The sequence below is a fragment of the Myotis myotis genome, unplaced genomic scaffold (assembly GCF_014108235.1).
Source record: "Myotis myotis isolate mMyoMyo1 unplaced genomic scaffold, mMyoMyo1.p scaffold_m19_p_14, whole genome shotgun sequence".
In the NCBI taxonomy this organism is placed as follows: domain Eukaryota; kingdom Metazoa; phylum Chordata; class Mammalia; order Chiroptera; family Vespertilionidae; genus Myotis; species Myotis myotis.
Genome location: NW_023416318.1, coordinates 24,442,402 through 24,458,705, shown reverse-complemented (window position 1 = coordinate 24,458,705; position 16,304 = coordinate 24,442,402). Strand labels below are relative to the sequence as shown.

Here is a 16,304-nt window from a genome sequence, read left to right as displayed (position 1 = left end):
ATACATTCAAATTGCTCCCACAGAAATACAAGAAGTAACACATGCAGTATTGTTATAATAGTATAACCTCCAAATCCTAAAATTTTAATAATAATGGAGCTGGATGTGGAGACTGCATGTAAAACTGGTATATACTGAAGTGTATATTTTTAGCAAGTTTAAAGTGTAATTACTGTAATGGGTTCAGTAAAATGGCTTCATTTTTGAAAGGCAGTTCAATGATATAGCTGCAATTTCCATACTAAAGCGCCAACTCTATTCTTATAAGTTCTCATTACATTTTTTTCCGCAAGCTCTTCTTGATCATTTTTCACCCATGACCATTTTATTGATATAATTATCCATCATTATACATGGCAAAATTTTCATGTCCAATAATTGAACCAAATTACTTCTTTTTAAAAGAACTAACAAAATTCAGTAGGTTTGGATGCAAAATTACAGACACCTAATGGCAGCTCAAAGCATGTAAACAAAAGGGAACAACAAAAACAGCAAAATGCCAATGACAGGAAGAACAGCTACTTCTTGGCATGGCAAAAGACGGTAGCTCAGATAGGAGGTAAGTATGAAACTAAATTTTAAAAATGCAAGCATAAATAAACTTGCAGAAGTGAGCAAAGACTAATATTGACTATCAGTTGTCAAAATACTGGCGAGTGGAATTTATGTGTAATAAGAAAATATTTAGTGGTGAAAACGTTCTGGGTTTTTAATGTACCCATGCTGATTAAATTTTATGCTTTGAAGCTATGCTGTCCAATATGATAGCCTCTAGCCACATGTGGCTACCTAAATTTAAATTAATTAAAATGAAAATTCAGCCCCTCCTTTGCACTGGTCACATCTCAAGTCCTCAGAGCCACGGTGTGTGTACACAGGGACACATTGGACACATGGCAATAGAACATTTCCATCAGAGTAGCAAGTTCTGTTGAACAATGCTGCGATCCATCATGAGGAGAAGCATCATAACGGAGCTTTATCAATATTATTCACCTGGAAGTTTACCACAAATGCTTTTGTTATTATCCAAGCCATGAGTTACTTGTAGAGACAAGATATAGAACTAGATAAAACAGGGCCAAATTCATTATTGCTTCCCCCCCTCCCAGAAAGACTTCTTTGGAATGTTAACTACCAACACCTTAGAAATGCAGTACTTATTGTGAAAAATATATAGGAAGCCACTTTTGACTTGGTATAACATTTCAGAAGCTGAATCCCTAGGCATAATTTCATTCTCTCCATGACTGAGTAGATCAATTGAGAAAACTAAAAGATTTTGACTGCTTTATGTAATAGTATAACCCATAGCATTCTAGACAGAGATAATATTTTATAGTGGGTTTGGCAGGCATTTCTTTAACATATTTGTGTGGGGGGAAAAAAACCTTTATTACACTTCTTTAAGGTTTTGAGTTACAAAACATCTTTACTGTAATATAAGCATTTATTTATTTTCACTTAAAAAATTTAAAAATAACATTTTTCAGAACTGCTTTAGGAACATCATAATAAAATAGATAAAAGCCATTACATATTTATTCTGAAACATAAAATACAGAAAATGGCTGGATGCTATTCAATTCTTTCATGAGTTAAATATAGCTCTGACACTATAATCCAATAAAGATGTGACACACCAAAAACATTTATAGACAATCCTTACTTGTGAATATTAGACACAAAACAAATAAAATGCTAGCAAATCTAGTTCAAAATACACTAAAACCTTAACCCATTGAGGTCAAGGAGAATTTACCTCAGGCTGGAAAACTAGCAATATAAGGAAACTTATTAATAAAATAATGATATCAGTTCAGTTGATTAAATAAGAAAAATAAAATGATCCTCTCAGTAGATACTGAAAGGCTGCTAGATGAAATTCAACATCCTTTTATATTCTTATTTTGAATCCTCACCCCAAAATATGTTTTTCCCATTGATCTTTAGAGAGACAGTGGAAGGGAGGGAGAAGGGAGACAGAGAGAAACACAGAGAGAGAGAGAGAGAGAGAGAGAGAGAGAGAGAGAGAGAGAGAGAGAGAGAGAGAGAGAGAGAAACATCAATGTGAGAGAGACACATCAACTGGTTGCCTCCCACACGTGCCCCCTTTGGGGCCGTGATCAAACCTGCAACTGAGGTTTGTGCTCCTAACCTGGAATTGAACCGGTGACCCTTTGGTCCTGGGGCCTATGCTCCAACCACTGAGCAAAACCAGCCAGGGCCCCATTTATAATCTAAAAATGTATTACTATGTAAAATTAAAGTAAACATGATGAGCATTCCAAATAAAAGTCAACTAGATATAGCAAAGATATATTATTTATCATTATTTTATATTGTTATGCCATTAGCCAATGTAATGAAGTATGAAAAGAAATAAGAGCAATAAGCAGTGGAAAGGCAAATACAAGAATTTTATGATCTTTTTCAGATTATATAATTGTATAGCAAGAAAATGAAAAAAGTAATTCATAATTATTTTTAAAAAAATATATTTTATTGATTTTTTACAGAGAGGAAGGGAGAGGGATAGAGAGCTAGAAACATCAATGAGAGAGCAACATGGATCAGCTGCCTCCTGCACACCCCCCACTGGGGATGTGCCCACAACCAAGGTACATGCCCTTGACCGGCATCGAACCCGGGACCCTTGAGTCCGCGGGCTGACGCTCTATCCACTGACCCAAACCGGCTAGGGCCATAGTTATTTCTTAATAAAAATAGAGATTAACTCTGCAAAGATCAATATAGTTCTGTAAAATTGTCAAAATTCTGTTTGAATATCTGTAAAATAAACCCATTTCCAAGTAAAATTCTTAATGAGTGACACCTATGATCTCTATAACTGAGAGATCTAAAATGAAGACTTAAGAAAATGGGGAAAATATCATGTTCTTTCATGGGAAAAATAAATATCATAAGGATCTTGATATTTTTCAAATTAACTTATAGGTTTGATGCAATTCTAAATAAAACATTATTTTTTAAGGCCTAAATTCATAGGAAATAAACAAAAATACATAGGACATATTGTATTTGATAATAAAATACATCAGATTATAATCTATATTAGTATTGTATAATTAAAATATTACTATGGTTAAAAACAATGCCTTTGACTAACCTCCCCTTCACATCCCACCTCCTGATGCTAATAGGAAACCAAGTTCCTTAAGACATCTATCTGGGAAAAAAAAAAAGACATCTATCTGGGCCATCATGAAGGTGGGTCATGGTAGGTGTAGATTTCTTCTCTTTTTTCTTTTTTTTCTGTGGTCTGCCATCTGGTGGCCTGAGTCAGAAACTATGTTTTCTCTGCTACAAGTAGCCTAAGGTTGGCTGTTGTTGCTCTTTTAGTTTATACTTTTCTCTGGTTAGCCAAGGAATTAGAGGTGAGTGCATGGGTCAAAGGACACTAAATGACATCTTCCAGTCTTACTTAAAATCAACCCTATATAAAATGACATGATGCCTGGGTTTTGCAAAAATGTTGATAATTGTTGAAGCATGGTGCTTCTTTTGTGTATATTTACAAATTTGTTCTTTTGAAAAAAAAAATTAAAAAGTTAAAAATAGAAACAATAAAAAAACACATTTTTCTCACAATTATAAGTGGTCAATTATTATATGAAAGAATCGTCAATCTCACTGACAATTAAACATAGGCAAATTAAAACAATTAAATACTTTTTTACCTTTCAGATGTAAAAAAGCATTAAAACTGAAAAGTATTAGTACTGAAAAGATGTAAAAAAATAAACACAGTCTTTTGGTGAGAGTGTGAGTGGCTGAATTTAGAAGGCAATTTAGTTAACACTGCTGGAAAATTTTATAGTTCCAAAAATATTTCATAGCTTTACACCCAGAATTCTACTTCTCTTTGAAAAAACGACTCTAGCAAGAATGAAAAAATAAATGTACACTGATTTTGCTGTAGCATTGTTTATAAGAGCAAAATATTAAAAACGAACAAGAATAAGATATTAAAGAAAGGTATTTTTATATAATTAAGTATCATGCATCAGTTTAAAAGAACAATTTTTGTATTAATATTGAAAACATTATTGGAAAATGAGGTAAAAATAAGTTGTATAAATGGGAATGGCTTCATTTTTGTTAAGTAAGATAACATGTGTTAATAAGTGCATTTAAAATAATCTGGAAGCCAAAAACCACACAATTACAGTGGTTTTCTTTGTTGGTAATCAAAACAGGAGACTTTTGCTTTCTTCATTGTGTATGTTCTATGATGTTTTAGTTTCTCACAATCTATATAATGAAAGCCTAAGCAACCGTTACAGTGGAACAACCAGAACGACTGGTCGCTATGATGCACACTGACCACCAGGGGGCAGATGCTCAATGCAGGAGCATGTACTGACCAACAGGGAGTAGTAGACACTTAACACAGAAGCTGCCCCCTGGTGGTCAGTACACTCCCACAGGGGGAGCGCCGCTCAGCCAGAAGCCGAGCTCACAGCTGGCAAACGCAGCAGAGGTAGCGGGAGTCTCTCCTGCCTCTGCAGCAGTGCTAAGGAGCAGCGAGCTGAGCAGTAAGGAGCAGCAAGCAGACAGGTGGTAAGGAGAGAGGGGTCCTGGACTACGAGAGGGCACGGGCCAGGTTGAGGGACCCGCCACCCCTTCCAGTGCACAAATTTCGTGCACCGGGCTTCTAGTGAACATATAATACTTCTCCAACAGAAAAAGCAATAAAGATAAGATTTTAAAGTAAATAAATTAAAGAGTGTTTTCCTGCAATCCTTAAAAAAAATCTTCCATTTTTAAGCCAAGTTCTCTACTGCCTCCCACATCACATGGTTCCCCGTCAGGATCATCTCACCTCTTCTGAAGGTAGAAGAGGCTTTTGTCATCTTTTTTGGCTTGAGAGTCTTGACCTCAATGTCCTGCGCTCCATATATGAATTTGAAATTTTCTTTACTCTTTCTCCAAGAATATTCTAAAAGAAACTAGACCAAATTAGAGACTCATTGGCTTCCTTACTATGCCAGAAGCCCAAACTATCAAGTTTATCAAGCCCAAACTAGTGGCCTCCATAGGGGTGCACAAAATGATTCATTGGCATTCAGGAAAAAGTGTTAGAATTTTAACCTCTGCATTTTTATCTTAGTCTTTGTTAATTTCAAATTTTGGGTTTTGTTTTTTAATTGTATATTATACAATTATTTTAGTCATATATGTATATGTACATGTAAATAGTTCATTAGTAAATATATATTCACATATTAAGGGGAATATTCAAAACTTTTTTTTACTGATGAAGTATCTAGCCAAAAATAAGAGGCCATTAATCTTCTATAGCTGCTTTTAAGAGAACTAAAAGCAGATTTAAAGTCCATACAAACATATTCTACAAATTAAGTTTCCTCTCCAAAGTCACCAATATAGTAGTGAAAAGGAAAAAAAACCACAGGAAAATAAGTGAGAAAATATAATTAAAGACAAATGCAAGAGTCAACTTAGTAGGTAATAAAAGGTAGAAGGAAAGAAAAGAAAGTAAAACAGGAAAATTTTCTACACATACACAAATAAAACAATGAAAAACATAACAAAGAAAGGGAGGTGAAATAAAAAGAAATAATTCACAAAAGACACGGAATATTTAGAGATGACATGAATAAGCAAACTTGAATTGTACTCTATCTAGAGCTCTTTATTTCAGAATCTGGCAAGGTGCTTGGCACATAGTAAGCACTCAATGAATAAAGAAATGATTTTAAGTCATGCCATTTTACACCAAACGAATGTATTTAGTCATGATATGAAAAGTTACTGTACTTTTATTATTTCTTTCCTACTAATACAAATCAAGCTGCTGAATATTTTATAAGTTATGAGGAATAGAAAACAAAAGACATTGAAAAGAGAATGGAAATTCTCTGGTGCTAAATCTGCAAGTGCAATAAAAATCTAAAAATTCATTGTAGAACTTGAAGATATGGCAGGTAATTATTTACTTGCCAACTCATGGAAATTTTCTCCATCCCTTTGCTGTTATATAAACCAAATAATCAAGTAAGAATATTTGCAAAGAACCTATAATTTAGAACTTCTAAAAAGTCTTTCTATAGCCAGAATAAAAGTAATTTATAGTGACCTTTTTTTCTCTCTTTACTTGAAAGCTGACTTTGGAGTAGCAATTAGGTAGTTGATTAGTGATGTTTTATATGCTCTATAAATTACATATGAAAATGACACTTCTATTGCATCAGTATTTTTAGGCCTATTGCTAATAATAACTGTAAGCCATCTGATCTAAAAAGCAAGCGTGTTTTGTTAAAGTTAAAAAAAATCTGCTCTGCCAGGACTCAAACCTTTATTCTTTCCCCAGGAGCAGAAAAGGGAAATGGATTATTTTTAGGCAGATATGAGACACTGTGAGATCATCATTCACATATTCATTAAATGTTCACTGTGGGTCTCTTTGTGCCAAGCATTGTGTTGGCCTTTTAAACACATTTGTGCAATTAAAGATTCTGCTTCTTGAAGAACTCGAAATCATTTCTCTAATCTCTCTTGATGAAATCAGCAATCTCCAAAGTATCAGAGATATATTTGTGCATGCGTATACATATGTAGACACATGGATGTAAAAATAATAAAAGGATAGGAATTACTTTGCATTTAAGCCTGATTATTGCAGGATGCGCATTACTTTCTCTTTAAAAAACCACATAGATACAAATGTCTTTAAAAACTGCATACTGTGCAATTTAGCAATTCTACTTTTAGGAAGGTTAAAGATTGGGTGCAAAGATTTAGTTACAAGAATGCTCACTGTAAATTTATTTTTAAAATACAGTGGGGCCTTGACTTACGAGTTTAATTCGTTCCGTGACGGAGCTCGTAACTCAAATTACTCGTATGTCAAATCATAAAGTGAACGAGTGAGACATGTGATGCTGGGCTGATGTTGTGGCGTTCACTGTGACGTTCGCTGCGCCAACTAGCGGTGGGGTATCTGAAGCTGGCTTGTAACCCAAATTTTAGCTCGCAACTCAAAGCAAAAAGTCGGCGGAGAGACGGCTCGTATCTTGAAAAACTCGTTAGTCGGGACACTCGTTAGTCAAGGCCCCACTGTAGTACAAGAAACAGTCTAGATCAGTGGTTCTCAACCTTGGCTGCACATTAGAATCACCTGGGAATCTTTTTAAAATCCTGATTTCTGGGCCTCATCCTCTGGAAATTCGGTTTCTTTGTTACTAACTTTGTGGCCTCACCCAAACATCGGGGGCGCCACCGAGCAGCCGCGGCGACACCGAGAGCACAAAAAACACAAGCACCGAGAGCACAAAAGACACAAGCACCGAGAGCACAAAAGACACAAGCACCAGAGCGGCGGCAGCTGCGGCGAACGCCGGGAGCGGAGCCGGGAACAACGACGGGGGCGGAGCCGGGAACGGGGGCGGAGCCGGGAACGGGGGCGGAGCCGGGGACGGGGGCGGAGCCGGGGACGGGGGCGGAGCCGGGGACGGGGGCGGAGGCCGGGAACGGGGCCGAGCGCGGGAGCGAGACCGAGGCCTGCAGCGGTGCGCACGGGCGGGAGGGAGCGCGGCCAAGCCGAGCCCTCCGAGCGGCGCGTGAAGCGGGACGATGGCTGCGAGGCCTCGCACTTAGCATCGAGGAGACCAATAAACTCCGGGCAAAGTTGGGGCTGAAACCCTTGGAAGTCAGTGCCGTCGAGGAGGAGGCAGGCACCAAGGAGGAGCCCGTGGCAGCCGATGTCATCAACCCCACGGCCTTAGGACAACGAGAGGAGCTACGAGAAAAGCTGGCAGCTGCCAAAGAAAAGCGCCTCCTGAACCAGAAGGTGGGGAAGATCAAGACTCTGGGGGAGGAGGACCCCTGGCCGGACGCCGCCGCAGCGAGCAGGACTTGGCAGAGAAGAGGGCCGAGCTGCTGGAGGAGGTGGACCACGAGGTTGGTGTCAGCCCTCTGGTGGAGGAGGAGTTCGGGCGGGGGCGGCAGGACCTGTACAGTGCCCGGGACCTGCAGGGCCTCACTGTGGAGCATGCCATGGACTCCTTCCGAGAAGGGCAGACGTGATCCTCAGCCTGAAGGACAAAGGCGTGCTGCGGGAGGAGGAAGACGTGCTGGTGAACGTGAACCTGCTGGAGAAGGCGCGGGCGGAGAAAAACGTGGAGCTGCGGAAGAAAAAGCCCGACTACCTGCCTATGCAGAGGATGAGAGTGTGGATGACCTGGCGCAGCGAAAACCCCGCTCTGTGCTGGCCAGGTACGACGAGGAGCTGGAGGGCGAGCGGCCGCACTCCTTCCGTTTGGGGCAGGGCGGCCTTGCCCATGGCCTTCGGGGACGTGAGCTGGAAGAGATGCGCACCAAGTTGCGGCTGCAAGCTCAGTCCCTGAGCATGGCCGGGCTGCGGCTCGCCTCCGAGTACCTGATTCCAGAGGAGAGGGTGACCTTTAAAAAGACCAAGCGGAAGGTGAAGAAGATCCGAAAGGAGGGGAAGGAGATGGTAGTGCGGGCTGACGACTTGCTGCCTCTTGGGTCAAGATGGGGACTTTGGTTCCAGACTACGGGGCCGGGGTCGGCGCCGAGTGCCCAGGGGAGATGAGGAGGCCCCGGAGGAGGAGGAGGCCCCGGAGGAGGAGAAGGAGGAGGAGGAGGAGGAGGAGGAGGAGGAGGAGGAGGAGGAGGAGGAAGAGGAATAGAAGGAGCCGGTGTCTCAGCCCCCACCGTCAGATGACACTCGGGTGGAAAACATGGATATCAGTGATGAGGAGGAGGACGGGCTGCCACCTGGGTCCCCAGAGCTGCTGGAGGAGGATGAGGCGGAGCTGGAGCTGCAGAAGCAGCTGGAGAAGGGCCGCCAGTTACCGCAGCTGCAGCAGCTACACCAGCCGCGGGACAGCGGCGAGAAGGTGGTGGAGATTGTGAAGAAGCTGGAGTCCCGCCAGCGGGGCTTGAAGGAGGAGGAGGAGGGTCCGGAGCGGAAGGGGACCCTCGTGTTCAACGCCACGTCGGAGTTCTGCCCTAACTTGGGGGAGATCCCCACCTACGGGATGGCCGGCAACCGGAAGGAGCAGGAGGAGCTCATGGACTTGGAACGGCTCTGCGTCTGACCGGGAGGAGAACATTGGCTGGAGCACAGTCAGCCTGGAGGAGGAGAAGCAGCATCAGGACTTCTCTGCCTCCTCCGCCACCATCCTGGACGAGGAGCCCATCGTGAATACAGGGCTGGCAGACGCGCTGCTCCTGTGTCGGAACGAAGGACTGCTGGAGACGACAGTGCAGAAGGTGGCCCAGGTTAAGGCACCCAACAAGTCCCTGCCGTCAGCAGTGTACTGCATTGAGGACAAGATGGCCATCGATGACAAGCATAGCCGGCGGGAGGAGTACCGGGGCTTCACCCAGGACTTCAAGGAGAAGGATGGCTATAAGCCTGATGTTAAGATCGAGCATGTGGATGAGACGGGCCGAATACTCACACCCAAGGAGGCTTTCCGGCAGCTGTCCCACCGCTTCCACGGGAAAGGCTCGGGCAAGATGAAGACAGAGCGGAGGATGAAGAAGCTGGACCAGGAGGCGCTCCTGAAGAAGATGAGCTCCAGCGACACACCCCTGGGCACTGTGGCCTTGCTCCGGGAAAAGCAAAAGGCCCAGAAGACACCGTACATCATGCTCAGCGGCAGCGGCAAGAGCATGAACGGGAACACCATCACCAAGTGAAGCCGACCTCCCCTCGGATCCTCTCCCCAACTTAAATATTAAATAAAGTTCCCTCCTTAAAAAAAAAAAACAAAAAACCAACAGAGCTAGATAGAGATAAGATTTTTATCAAAGGTCAGATAAACTATAAACATAAAACAAGGAGGTGTAGAAGGTCAAAGGAGGACCCAAATCATACCATGATGTAACTATAGAGGCATGCTTATAGGATCCAATGCTATAAATACAGTTGTAACAGGACAATAAGGAGAGAACCTGGCTATGCTGATCAACCAGAAAAAAAAAAAGGTGGGGAGGTGCCTGGAGAGCTCCCCTATACTTTCTACCTCTGAACACACAGAGAGATGGCCATCTGTGAACCAGAAAGCAGGCTCTCACTAGACCACGCGTGTCAGAGGTGACATGCGAACTCTTTTTTTTGGTTGATTTTTCTTTGTTAAATGGCATTTAAATATATAAAATAAATATCAAAAATATAAATCTTTGTTTTACTATGGTTGCAAAGATCAAAAAATTTCTATATGTGACACGGCACCAGAGTTAAGTTAGGGTTTTTCAAAATGCTGACATGCCATCACTGCACTAGACACTACTGTAAATCTGCTGACTCTTTGGTCTTAAATTTCCCAGTCTCCAGAGCTGTGAAAATAAATTTCTGTTGTTTATAAGCCACCTGTCTATAGTGTTCTGATATAGCAGCCTGAGCTAAGATAATAGGTAACATCAAAAAGGATCATGTAGTGCTTGCTTTGGCTAAAATTGGAACTATACAGAGAAGATTAGCATGGTCCCTGCGCAAGGATGACACCCAAATTTGTGAAGCGTTCCATATTCTTTTTTTCAATTTGGAAATATTGGGGGGCCAGGCAGGTAAGTCCAACTCAAGAGGAACTTTGGTTTGGGATCCACTCATAGTATAGCCCTTAGGCAGGGTGGTCCCAGTGACACACAGACTATTCTTATCAATAAGGATTTACATGACTAAATGTGGGGAGGTTGCTTCAGCTACCATTATCTGGATTAACCAAGGTGGTGCACAGCTCTGACCTTTGCTAGGGCTTCAAAGGTCACCAGCCTTCCGGGTTCTCTGTCTACACCTCTCTGCTAGTGAAGACAATAGGCGGTTTCCCACACTCCTGCATACCCCACACTGGGGATCAAGCCCACAACCCAGGCATGTGGCCTGACCGAGAATCGAACCGTGATCTCCTGGTTCATAGGTCGATGCTCAACCACTGAACCACACCAGCAGGGCTAATCTTTGCATTTTCCAATCCAATCTGCAACATTGCCACCAGCGTGATCTTTCAAAAATGTAATAGGTCATGTCACCTGTTTAAAGCTCTTCATCTGTTTCCCTTGCATTAAAATCCAACGCCCTTGGGTTTTAGCCTGAACTTCTTAATACGTCTTGTAAAGAACTTCGTGGTTTAGCATCTGTCCCTTCTCCAACTTGTTACTATAGTCACCACCTCATTCTGTGTTCTAACCACACAGTCTGGGCCCTCTCTCTGGAGCACTTCCTTCAGGGCCTGGGTCAGGAGCCGCTCCAGGTGCTTCCACAGTCAAGCGTTCCATATTTTTAATTAAAAAAAAAAAAGGATCATGTAGAACTGTCTTGATTGGAAATGGAAAATTTTCTCTGATGTAATATAAAGTGAAAATGGGAAGTTACCTTGTTGCTTAAGTCTCCAATACAGGGAAGTGCAAGCCCTATTTTGGCTCTGACCCTGGGCAAGAGATTTGACCGCATATAGTCTCAGTTTTCCCATCTGTCATGGGGCTGAATTGTGTTCCCCCTCCAAATTAATATACCAAAGAACTAACCCCTAGTACCTAAGAGTTTGACTGTATTTGGAGGTAGGGCCTTTAAAGGTGTAATTAAGTTAAAATGAAGCCTTTAGTGGGGGCTCTAATCCAATATGACTATGTAGGGAAGGGAAAAAGATTTCCTCTATTCTCTTAGGTTTAACTAAGGCCTTTAATGAAGCAGGTCCTGTGAGTTAAACTGACAAAAGACAAATTAACAGGAGAGAAGGCATACACTTTTATTAATATTTAAAGTTTTATGTGTATGGGCTTCACAAAAAAGAAGTGAAAAAGTCAAAGAGCAGACAGACTTGGGAGCTTACATACTATTTTAATAAAGGGTGATAAATTGTGGAGAAGTGAGTAGCAAAGGAAAGGGGATTTGGGCTTCTAGAGCTGGTAAACTATGAGAGTGACTAGGAGATACATGTGGGTGGGTTAAGATATCTTCTAATGCAACGGTTCTCAACTTGTGGGTCGAGACCCCTTTGGGGGTTGAACGACCCTTTCACAGGGGTCGCCTAAGACCGTCGGAAAACACATAATTACATATTGTTTTTGTGATTAATCACTATGCTTTAATTCTGTTCAATTTGTAACAATGAAATTGGGGGTCACCACAACATGAGGAACTGTATTAAAGGGTAGAGGCATTAGGAAGGTTGAGAACCACTGTGGAGGATAAGATTATTTTAGTAAGGTCTGTTCATGCAGAATCACCTCAGCATTGACTCCTCCAGAGATAGGAGTGCTCTCCTATCCTCTCTTCCTGGAATAGGGACTGTGCTTTTTTCATAGGAGATTTATGCCCAGCTTTCACGCAGATAGCAGAGAGCTCTTCCTGCGCCTGCTGTTCCTCAGTTGCCTTCAGCTCAAAACAATTGATATGCCAAAGTGGCATATTTGAGGGTGTCATATTCTGATCTCCTTTGACTGATATCTTTCTGAAAAAAGATTTGAATACGGATGGGTAAAGAGGGAAGACCTTGTGGGCACAGCAAGAAGGTGGCATCTAGATGACAAGGAGAGGGACCTTAGAAGAAACCAACCCTGCTGACACCTTGATCTCAGACTTCTCAGTCTCCAGAACAGAGTGAAAATAATATTTTGCTGTTTAAGCTACCCAGTTTATGGTACTTTGTTACAGCGGTCCTAGCAAAACAGTATACCATTTATCAGATGGAAAACAATCTTAAAAACATCTTCACTTAGCTCTCAAGGTTGCACTGAGTCAAAAAGATAGAAATCCCTTTGTAAATGATAAACTACTACAGAAATGAGAGTAATTGTTATTCATATCATAGCTGAACAACCTGCAGGAATGCACTCCTCTCATTAAGACTGAGCTTTTTAAGCCTTTAGTATGGCAGAGGCTCAGTTCTCATACAGGAGATGGGGAGAAACAGGAGACTTAAGGAGGACTGCACTAAAGAACACGAACAACTTGCCAGAGAAAGGAGAGAGGCAAAATAAAGAGAATGGTTTCTTATATCCATGCTGCAAGCTGGTAAAAACAAAACAAAACAAAACAACAACCCACCTAGATGACATATAATAATAATAGCTAAGATGCATTGAGTATTTACTAACGACCACACATGGCCTCAAGTATTTTTTATATATGTTCTCTAATTAAATCTAGCAACTCTATAGTAAAAGCACAGATGTGTGTGTGTGTGTGTGTGCGTGTGTGTGTGTAGATATGTTTTTTTGTCTGTCTGTGTCTGTATGTTATCTATTTTAGTCTCTTCTGTTACAACATATATCTCCAATACGAAAATTTTTTGCTATGTAGTAGATAAAAAGTAATAAAATTGCCAAAATGAGAAGTCATGATTTTTCAAGAAATGACTATATCCGCACTACCACAAAACATGTAGAAACACTACCTGATGGAACAGAGTGTCCAATAGTAAAATATACAACGCCCACTCACCACCCACCTCATCTTCTTACTCTTAACCCAGTGTATGACATGCATTGTCCTAAGAGTGAACGCACTGTTCTTTTGAATTTTTATTTATTTCATGATGAGCCTATTGAGCATACTGTATTAAACCTGTATAAACACCCTGGTTATAAGAATCCTAGGTAGTGAATAAAAAGAAAAGCCTTCAGTTGAAATAATGAGATGTTTTGAAATAAATGAGAGAATGTACAGGCCCGAGGGAATCCACATTGTTCGCATTCAGGAACAAGGGTGAGACAATAAACTAAAGGAGTACTTGTGCATACCAGTTATCTGCGTCGAGTGGAATTGGGAAGCACTTTGAAGAGATTGCAGATAAGGACGCCCATGCCAAGTAATGCCAATCCAGTTGAATAGTGCTTTGTTTCCAATAGTCTCTAGGCTCATTAGGAACCATACAAGCAACTTCTTTATGAAAAGAGGAGACTCTCAGAACAAAGTAGAATTTCTATTTTAGGCTGGTTTAGGAAACAGAAAAACAGAACAACACACCAGAGTAATCCAACTCTGGTATCACAATATTTTACCCTAAGGATGATAAGGTCCTTCTTTCCTTTTACTTCTTCTCAGTAATAGAAAAATTACAACACGTTACCACACTGATTTCAAGCAAATGGTGTTTGGAGTGTGGCTATCCACTAAGGAAAATAATTAACCTATTACTTCCCATTTAAAGTAGGCATGGAAAATCTAAAACTTTTATATGGCGAAAGACATAATGAACTAAAAGACAAATGACAAACATGTCACTGTAACATGTGACAATGGGTTAAAATTATTATAATAATGTGTAATAAGCTCTTACAAATCAGTAAGGTAAAAAAAAGAACATCTCAGTAAGAAATGATCAAATAAATGATGAAAAGATAACAGAAAGAAACACAAAGTCTAATCAACATGAACTAGAGCTCAATTTCTAATTTAAAATATGCAAATTAAAATTATGCATTAATTTAACCTAGTAGATTGGCAAAAACACACTAAAAGGATTTTAAAAATAGGTTCAGCCCAACCAGTACGGTTCAGTAGTTGAATGTAGACCCATGCACCAAGAGATTGCTGGTTTGATTCCCGGTCAGGGCACATGTCAGGTTTTGTTTTTTTTTTCCAAATATATTTTATTGATAGTTTTACAGAGAGGAAGGGAGAGGAATAGAGAGTTAGAAACATCGATGAGAGAGAAACATTGATCAGCTGCCTCCCGCACACTCCCCACCAGGGTTGTGTCACAACCAAGGTACATGCCCTTGACCAGAATCGAACCTGGGACCCTTGAGTCCGCAGGCCGACGCTTTATCCACTGAGCCAAACCAGTTAGGGCACATGCCAGGGTTTTGAGCTTCATCTTCAGTAGGGGGCATGCAGGAGATAGCCTGTGGTTGCTTTTATCTCTCTCCCATCCCCTCTCTCTAAAAGTCAATAAAAACATATTTAAAAAATAGGTTCAGCCTTGGCCGGGTGGCTCAGTTGGTTGTGTGGTAGGCAGTTAGACAGACATGAGCAGAACATGAACTATGGGCCAGGTACAGGAAGTTATCAGGGTGGAAAGCCCCAGGTACCTAGCAAAGGACAATTATAGAGGGGACTTCTCTCCCAGGATGACTTTCTCTCCCCTAGCATGTCCCTGGCCCTGAGGTTTGGACCCCTTCACCTTTCCTCCCTAGAGATAACATCTAGGCCTCAGTTGTGTTTCAGCTCCAGGCTCAGAAAAGCAGCAAAACCAGACAATTTACACCTGGCTGACCTCAGGACCAGCTGCATTGAATAATGACCCCCTGCCCTGTGCTGACCAATAAATCAGTGGTGACCACAACTCTGAAAGGACACACCTGGAAAACTGCTGAATCTTCTATTCAATAGAATCTATTGAGATCTTCCCCTGGGACCTCCTCTACAATCTTCACCCTTAAAATACTTAGGGCAGAAGACCCAGTGCACCTGGGAGCACACCTGTGCCGTTCCCTTCCCCTTCCCCTTCCCCCTCATCCTTCCTGCCCCAAGGCACCTTACCATTAGCTTCCTCACTCCCAAGCTCCAAGGGCCCTTCCTTTACCTCTAAACTTGTTTCCTAAGCCCATGTCTTCTAGGAATTACTTTTCTACCTCTGTAATTTACCAAATAAATGTTCTCTTATAGTTTGGGTCTTGGTTCTGAATTCTTTCCTAACCAGAACCCAAGTACCAAGGTTGCTGAACCCAGGTTTGGTCTGATGGTAACAGTCAGACACCTGGTGCCCTTTTGTTGCCTACAACAGTTGGAGAGTTGTCGCTGGAGCGTTGTTCAGTATATCAAAAAGATTGGGGTTTGATCCCCTTCCAGGTACTTAGGGCGGCAACACATTGATATTTCCCTCTCACATCCTTTCTCTCTCTTAAGTCAATAAATACTACTATGCCGAAACCGGTTTGGCTCAGTGGATAGAGCGTCGGCCTGCAGACTGAAGGGTCCCAGGTTCGATTCCGGTCAGGGGCATGTACCTGGGTTGCGGGCATATCCCCAGTAGGAGATGTGCAGGAGGCAGCTGATCGATGTTTCTCTCTCATAGATGTTTCTGACTCTCTATCTCTCTCCCTTCCTCTCTGTAAAATATCAATAAAATATATTTTAAAATAAATAAATAAATACTACTATATCCTCGGGTGAGGATAAAAAAAAAAAAGGGTTCAGTAATTTTACCTCTCCCTTCGAGAATGAGAATGAATATATTCAAAGGAAATGAGATGGGTTAAAAAATATATGTGCAAGTGTGTTCATTATAGAATTGTTTATAAGTTTAAAAAATTGAATTTCATCCAGCAATTGAGAATTG

At 41.5% G+C, this 16,304-nt stretch overlaps 1 non-coding gene and 1 pseudogene across 1 annotated transcript; both read left to right on the top strand.

Annotated features, from left to right (window-relative positions):
• The window catches only part of LOC118669427, a 60,052-nt pseudogene extending 50,220 nt beyond the window's left edge, over positions 1 to 9,832 (top strand).
• Positions 9,833 to 10,450: 618 nt separating this feature from the next.
• Positions 10,451 to 10,553, top strand: LOC118669601. Its single transcript, XR_004972053.1, has one exon. It is a non-coding gene; the product is annotated as a U6 spliceosomal RNA (small nuclear RNA).
• Positions 10,554 to 16,304: the final 5,751 nt, after the last annotated feature.